Source organism: Ammodytes marinus (assembly GCF_949987685.1).
Source record: "Ammodytes marinus genome assembly, chromosome: 20".
Classification (NCBI taxonomy): domain Eukaryota; kingdom Metazoa; phylum Chordata; class Actinopteri; order Uranoscopiformes; family Ammodytidae; genus Ammodytes; species Ammodytes marinus.
This window is the reverse complement of record NC_137224.1, coordinates 489402-496901: the sequence shown is the minus strand read 5'-3', so window position 1 is coordinate 496901 and position 7500 is coordinate 489402. Positions and strand designations below refer to the sequence as shown.

Genomic DNA, 7500 nt, shown 5'->3' with positions numbered 1-7500 from the left:
CTACATGCTGCCTCTTCTGATTATGCAATGCATTGTAAGAAAAAATATAGAACAAAATTAAAAAATTAACAAAAATATTCTAGTTTGGTAATAGAACATAGGGAAAGAGACCTGGATAGACAGTTAAGGAGCACAATACCTCCAGGAAAAATGACATACGGACGAGATTTCACAGAGAAAGACAGACAGACAGACAGACAGACAGACAGACAGACAGACAGACAGACCCTCCACTTATTTACCGCTGTACTATGGAAGATTTGAAATTTTAAATAATTTTTTTTTTCCATTGGCATATTTTCCACATTTGAACATTCCATTTAAATTTGAGAAACGCACACTGGATTTTCTAAAACTATATAAAAATAGCATTCGCTGCACTGATGGTCTCGTTTTGCTTGTTACATGTAATTCATGATCATCAGAGGAACAATGAGACTGTTTCAGAAATATTTAAAAGTTCCTCGTAGCACCTTTAAAATAAATAGTCATTGCACTTTCTTAGTAGCCTGGTCCAACCAGACCATCGTACTTCATTTCATTTGTACAGAAGGTCTGGAAGTGCTGTAATTGGCAAACGTTGACTCACTTGGAGGCGGGTGTCTGTCGAAGTTTAAAACTATTGGATCTGCCCAGTGCCACTCTGGATTAGCCAACCAATCGCATCACGTTTGGTCATCACGTGTGTCATGAGCCGGCTTCTGACGGTGCGTTCCAGTTGGACAGGGAACTCGGAAATTTCCGACTTCACTACATATTGTAGTCTATGAATCTACCGGTACCTGGCAACGGTAACTTGTTAGAGCCTAACGTTTAGTTATTTGGACGAGAAAGGTTTTAGGCGTCCATACTTTCGCGAGCAGATGCACTGGAACACAGACAGGTCGGAACTCGGAACTACCAAGTCGGAAATCTCCTTCTTCCGAGTATAAAGGAACGCAGCATTCAACTGAAACTGGAGCGCGACTTCGACGTCATCGTTCTCAGCCACTCGCTCTGTTCGCTGATTGGACGGCTGTAGATTCTCCGGAGAATCTGGGAAATGCGCTGTACACCCAGACTGACTACTGAAGGGAAAATGAAATTTGGCCGGAAGTAGGCGGGTGGGCGGAGCCAGGCTACTTTCTTACTGCACATCTACCAACACAGAATATGGCAATACTGAGGAATTAGTATTGTATATCTTTGTTAAACACACGCGTATATACTGTTTGTTCTAAAATACACATATAAATTCATTGGTAAATAGTAAATGGACTCCACTTATAAAGCTCTTTTCCCTGGTTTTTCACAGACCCAAAGCGCTTCACATTGTTTTGTAAACATTCACCCATTCACCCATTCATTCATACAGCGATAGCAGCAGCAGCTACCACGCAGGGTGCAAGCTAACTATCAGGAGACATTTAGGGTTCAGTGTCTCTTTGCCCAGGGACACGTGGACATGTGGCGGAGAGACGGGGGATCCAACCACCGACCCTGTAACCCAGTGGACGACCGCCCTACACACTTCACCACAGCATTCTCTAAATACACTGACAGTAAAATATTCTACAGCTGCATGTCGAATCACTAAGAGCCAATTTACTGTAAATGATTCGAGTGATTACATACACACACACACACACACACACACACACACACACACCCCAGCATTAACACTCATCTGTATAATGTATGTGTCGACATATTTATTTTGCTGTATGTGTATGTGTACGTGTGAGTAAGCGAGTGCTTGTGTGTGTGTGTGTGTGTGTGTGTGTGTGTGTGTGTGTGTGTGTGTGTGTGTGTGTGTGTGTGTGTGTGTGTGTGTGTGTGTGTGTGTGTGTGTGTGTTGTTTTAATGAGCTTAATGAAAGTGCCAAGTCATGCAGACAACACTCTGTTTGAGTCGATAGGATTAAGGAAAGGTCGCAGCAGGAGGTGTGTGTGTGTGTGTGTGTGTGTGTGTGTGTGTGTGTGTGTGTGTGTGTGTGTGTGTGTGTGTGTGTGTGTGTGTGTGTGTGTGTGTGTGTGTGTGTGTGTGTGTGTGTGTGTGTGTGTGTGTGTGTGTGTGCGTCACAATATGTGTGTGTGTGTGTGTGTGTGTGTGTGTGTGTGTGTGTGTGTGTGTGTGTGTGTGTTGCATTCAGTCTACACACACACACACACACACACACACACACACACAGTTTATTTCTCCTGGAGTCTGATCCAATGCTCTGGTCTCCAACGCACCGTTAAAGCCGCCCATCTGCTTTATGAAAATGCAGCGACAGCTAGAAAAGACACACACACACACACACACACACACACACACACACACACACACACAGCAGCAGTGTTTGACGCAGGATGGGGAGTTAGGAGCAACACACATACACACACACAGAATCACACACATGCACGTACGCACAACACACCTGCACACACACAGACTTTTAAGCCTTTCTTTGATTCTTGGAGAGCGACCAAAGCGCGCGCACACACACACACACACAGAAACACACACACACACCTACACAGAGACACACACACACACACAATCCATCCCATACAATAATAACACAGCCAACAGCCATCAAAAGGGTCCAATGACTGAGATGAACTCAAGAACCTCTATCACACACACACACACACACACACACACACACACAGAAACACACTCTCACACACACACAGAAACACACTCTCACACACACACAGAAACACACAGAAACACACTCTCACACACACAGAAACACACACACACAGAAACACACACGCCTGCTTGCTTTCTTGTTGGTTGTCTATCGATTTTGATGATGGCGTCCACTTCAAACCTTATTGTAAAGGCAAAGACACACACACACACACACACACACACACACACACACACACACACACACACACACACACACACACACACACACACACACACACACACACACACACACACACGGTATCAGAAAACTGTATGTCAAGTCAATTTAAAATCAAAACAGAAGTTATACAAGAATTATCAAGAAAATGTCCCCCAACCAAATGGATTATACAAGCAAAGCCCATGCTGTAACTAAAGCTAAACCCCCACTGTGGCAAAATCCATATTCGTGACAGGGTCCACTTCTGTGTGTGTGTGTGTGTGTGTGTGTGTGTGTGTGTGTGTGTGTGTGTGTGTGTGTGTGTGTGTGTGTGTGTGTGACGTGCCTGCAAAGCTCTCCAAAATCCTGGATGTATTTATTTTGTTTTTGAACCCTGCTAATCTAAAAAGCCTTTGCCACCTTGTATTGTGAAACACAGGACTTTCTACCAACAGTTTAAGCTTCTTATGATAATCAGGGCTGATCATAATATCCGCGGCTTAGAACAAACTGTGGCCCATTGTTATCATATCAATTAAAACTGCAGTGTGTGTGTGTGTGTGTGTGAGAGAGTGTGAGTGAGTGAGTGAGTGAGTGAGTGAGTGAGTGAGTGAGTGAGTGAGTGAGTGAGTGAGTGAGAGAGAGAGAGAGAGAGAGAGAGAGAGAGAGAGAGAGAGAGAGAGAGAGAGAGAGAGAGAGAGAGAGAGAGAGAGAGAGAGAGAGTGAGTGAGTGAGTGTGTGTGTGTGAGACAAGGTTTAGTCAAATAAACACCCACATGTACAGTACATTTTGGACCTTTTGATTAATACTAGTATGAAAGAAGACATGTTAAACCTGCAGTGTGTAGAATTTTGGGTTTTATTTCCTAGCAGATTTTGTAGAAAGTAATTATAATATCCATAAGTACATTTAATTTAGTGCATAATTATTATTATTTTTTCCCTCAGAAAGGGTCTCATATATGTCCATATTTCTGCATATTTTGGACCAAAGCCTAGTGCCGCCATCTTGAAAGTGTCATAGTTGGAATGTCATCAGGTGCATTGTTTAAAATTTAGAATTGTTCTTGTCCTTGAAGGCCACTGTAGCTTCTGTTATTATTCTAAAGGGTTGGGGTTACCCAGGGAGTGTTGCATTCTAGAACTTTGTAGAACTTTCTTGATGATGTCATATTACACACTGCACCTTCAAGGAAGATAAATAGACTAAAAATCAAAACAAAAATTGTCTCCTTCTCTGCACTTATTGGGGTTTTCACAAAGGGAGAGAGAGAGAGAGAGACACACGCGCGCACACACAGAGAGAGAGACACACACAGACACATGCACAGAGAGAGAGAGAGAGAGGGAGACACACACATACACAGAGAGAGAGAGAGAGAGAGAGAGAGAGAGAGAGAGAGAGAGAGAGAGAGAGAGAGAGAGAGAGAGAGAGAGAGAGAGAGAGACACACACACACACATACACACGCCCAGTGTCTACAAACGGGAAACTGAAAGCCAGGATTTAGAATATTTGGTCAGGGAAAATAGCACGTTATTGTTCGTCTAAAATACTCACGAGATCCCAGATTGAGAGGCTTTGTGGTCAAATGAGGTTAGCGCCCAAAGAAAAACGGCTTTGAACAAACAGCGAGTGAATTTTAATAGGTTTATACTTAGGGGTTGTTACATAGGATATAATGCTACAAACTGGGGGAAAGGTCATGTGAATGGAAATTGGGAGCTCGGAATTGTTTAAAAAATGTACCCCAAATACTAAACTATCAAGTGAGAGTGAGTGAGTGAGTGAGTGAGTGAGTGAGTGAGTGAGTGAGTGAGTGAGTGAGTGAGTGAGTGATGTGGATATGTTGTCAGCCATTTTAATTCTGCAGTGCCTCAGATCTATCTATCTATCTATCTATCTATCTATCTATCTATCTATCTATCTATCTATCTATCTATCTATCTATCCATCCATCTATTTATCTATCAATCGAGTGTGTGAGTGAGTGAGTGAGTGCCTGCCCGTGTGTGTGTGTGTGTGTGTGTGTGTGTGTGTCTGTGCATGCGTGTGTGTGTGTGTAGGAGATGTGGATATGTTGGCAGCCATTTTAATTAGAGGTGTCTGGTTGGGTCGTGGTGTTGATTGACAGCTGGTGGTGATTAAAGCTCTGGTATCGTCTGGGTCTGTGTGTTCTGTTGGCTTCAAGGTTTAGAAGTGTGTGTGTGTGTGTCTGTGTCTGTGTCTGTGTCTGTGTGTCTGTGTGTGTGTGTGTGTGTGTGTGTGTGTGTGTGTGTGTGTGTGTGTGTGTGTGTCTGTGTGTGTGTGTGTGTGTGTGTGTGTGTGTGTGTGTGTGTGTGTGTGTGTGTGTGTGTGTGTGTGTGTGTGTGTGTGTCTCTGTCCTTCATTATTTCCTATAGACAAGCTCAAGGCTCAAGGACAGGGTCACAAAGGTACAGCTAAATTGGTACAGTGAGGATGTTGAAATTGGTAAAAGAAAAATAGAAAAAAATAGCGACTTCTCCTTATTTCAGACATATCAAAAGCACGGAAATAGCTTTATTAGACAGTACAGAGTTGAAATGGGGAGACAGAGAGAGAGAGAGAGAGAGAGAGAGAGAGGGGGGGGGGGATGACTTGCAGTAAAGGTCCACGGGTCGGATTTGAACCCACGACCACTGCAACGAAGGCCGGAGCCAATATATGTACGCGCTCTATCCACTACACCACCGGAGCAGCCCCGAGGAAGAACTCTTTTACCCAAAGTCCCCTCGAGTTATTCCAAAATGGCTGAATATGACTCCAGGCCTTTTTTCTGTCTGCCACTGTTCCCCGCTGTGTAGTTATCTCATTATCTTGTCTACTGCAGCCCGAGGGCGCGCACACACACACACACACACACACACACACACACACACACACACACACACACACACACACACACACACACACACACACACACACACACACACACACACACACACACACACACACACACACACACACACACACACACACACACACACACACACACACACACACACACACACACACACACACACACACACACACACACACACACACACACACACACACACACACACACACACACACACACACACACACACACACACACACACACACACACACACACACACACAAGAACTAAACCAAGCACAAAGCCTGCACGGGAAAAAGTGTTGCCTGCCTGCGTCCCTTTAGATTCAGAACACACACACACACAAACAGAGAAAGAGACACATACAGAGAGAGAGAGAGAGAGAGAGAGAGAGAGAGAGAGAGAGACACACACACAAACACAAAGACACACATACAGAGAGAGAGACACACACACACACACACACACACACACACACACAGAAAGAGACACACATACAGAGAGAGAGAGAGGGAGAGACACACACACACACGCACAGAGAGAGAGAGACAGACACACACACACACACACACAGACACAAAGAGAGAGAGAGAGAGAGAGACACACACACACACACAGAAAGAGACACACAGAGAGAGAGAGAGGGAGAGAGACACACACAAAGAGACACACACATAGAGAGAGAGAGAGAGAGAGAGAGAGAGAGACAGACACACACATAGAGAGAGAGTGAGGGAGAGAGACACACAAAGAGACACACACAAAGAGAGAGAGAGACAGACACACACACACACAACATTCCTAGATCTAGTTTTACTATTTAAAAAAAAACTTTTTTCACTCATGTCCTCAGATGAAAAGAAAATCTCCATTTGAAAAGTCTCATTCATCTTACACAGTGACAGCACATCACCGATCATCCCTCACTCTCTCACTCACTCACTCTCTCACTCCCTCACTCCCTCACTCCCTCACTCTCTCACTCCCTCACTCTCTCACTCTCTCTCTCTCACTCTTATATAACTCAGATAACCAGACATTTCAGTAAAAGTCTCTCCTGTCAATTTTTTTTATTTTTATTTATTTTTTTTTTGGGGCATTTTTATGCTTTATTGATAGTGTAGAGACAGAGTTGAAATGGGGCAGAGAGAGGGAGTGACATGCAGAGAACGACCGCGGGCTGGAATCGAACCCGGGTCTGCTGCTGGCTGAGGCCCATGGGGGGGGGGGGCGCCCTACCAACTGAGCTAAGGGCGCCCCCATTTTTTCATTCTTACCTGAGCATTTTCACATAAAAAAACATACACACAAGACATGAACAATGGTAAGAGGTGGTACACACCAGTTTAAATGTGTTGTATTATATCCTGTCACACACACACACACACACACACACACACACACACACACACACACACACACACACACACACACACACACACACACACACACACACACACACACACACACACACACACACACACACACACACACACACACACACACACACACACACACACACACACACACACACACACACACACACACACACACACACACACACACACACACACACACACACACACACACACACACACACACACACACACACACACACACACACACACACACACACACACACACACAGCTTTGGGTATAAGAAAAGAAGAGAAAAATACATCTTTGAAACAATGCCTTCGCTGCAGTTTCCACATTGTGAGAGAGAGAACGTTGGCTGAATTCAGACTGAGGTTGCAGCTCAAGGGGATTTTAGCTTGAAAAAAAAAATACAAGGGTC

At 44.3% G+C, this 7500-nt stretch overlaps 1 protein-coding gene across 1 annotated transcript in view; it reads right to left on the bottom strand.

Annotated features, from left to right (window-relative positions):
• baiap2b (BAR/IMD domain containing adaptor protein 2b) overlaps positions 1-7500 on the bottom strand; it is a gene marked incomplete at its 5' end in the record, with an annotated part of 107952 nt that overhangs the window by 47728 nt on the left and 52724 nt on the right. The window lies entirely within an intron of this gene.